Below are 1,219 nucleotides of genomic sequence, written 5' to 3' on the forward strand. Positions count from 1 at the left end.
TCTTATCCTCATTTCTTTTCAACAGATCCATCTAGACAAGTTGAAAACTATTCAGTGGGGACTCTTTCTTCCCCCACACACACTTAAATTAAATTCCCTCTTGAAACCCTGTAAGCCAGTCACTTCGTGCCTTTATCGCCCCTTCATTTTAGGTGTTCAATGCCTACGTTGCCCGTCCCTATCTACCCTATGTACAGAGGGGATAGCATTGATGCTTGATGTGAAGACTCCTTCCCTCTCTGTTGTATTTAGAGTTACTACCTCCATGAGTATGGGTCAGGTTCATCAAATTGTAGCAATTTACCCTCATTTCCTTTATCAAATTTTTAAAATAACTTAATCTTCCTCTAGTCGAGTTCTGATGATGTACTGTCTGCATCTTTGGGTGTTCTTGTGCATCTCCCCTCACTTCATATCAGCTGACTGCTTCACTCTTAGCTGTAGCCTTCTGTGGCTATGTCCTTGTCCATGGGCTCAGGTATCCTCAGGTCTCACCAAACTTTGGATGAACCAGCTCTTCTTCTTCTCTCTCTCATCTCCATGTCAACAGGGGGTCAATGGACTGTGGTTGAACTCAGCCCATTTCTTCATTGCTGCCTTTCCCCCTCTTCTACTCACCAGTAGACCAATGTGGTCGCCAGCAAGCTTACATGCCTGCTAATGTGTTCCCTTTGTGTTTGAGTCTTAGAGGGGAGATTGTCATGAAGAACTTGATTGCTTGCCTTGATGCTTCCTGACGAACATCTTGCTTATTCTTGTAGTAGCCAGTCATGCTTACATTTTTGTTTTGGGTTTGTCCTGATGATCTTTCTTTGAAGATGTATCTTCTGTCACTCTAGATGTTCTAGGCTGGTGTGCTTGTCTTTGCTAGTGGGAATGTCCTAACTCAGATGGTTATGGATGGGACTCAGGATTCCACATAAGGTCCTATACTCTGCAAAACTCTGCAAGAGGCCTATTTCACTGGGTAAGTTCTAGAATCCCTTTTAGGTATTCCAATCAGTTATAGGCTGAAGATGGGCTTCCACGTTTTCTGTAATCATGTTTCCCAACATTCCTTTCTATCCCACTCAAGTGTCTATTTTACAATAGTAAGCAAGGGAAACCAATATTCATATGAAAATCAAGCATATTAGTATTATTTCCTCTCTTCAAACTATGCCTAGATCCCTGTTTCACAGAGACCTGTTGTTCCAAGGTTGTACATGTATCACTATTT

The sequence above is a fragment of the Chrysochloris asiatica genome, unplaced genomic scaffold, assembly GCF_000296735.1.
Source record: "Chrysochloris asiatica unplaced genomic scaffold, ChrAsi1.0 scaffold00399, whole genome shotgun sequence".
NCBI lineage: Eukaryota > Metazoa > Chordata > Mammalia > Afrosoricida > Chrysochloridae > Chrysochloris > Chrysochloris asiatica.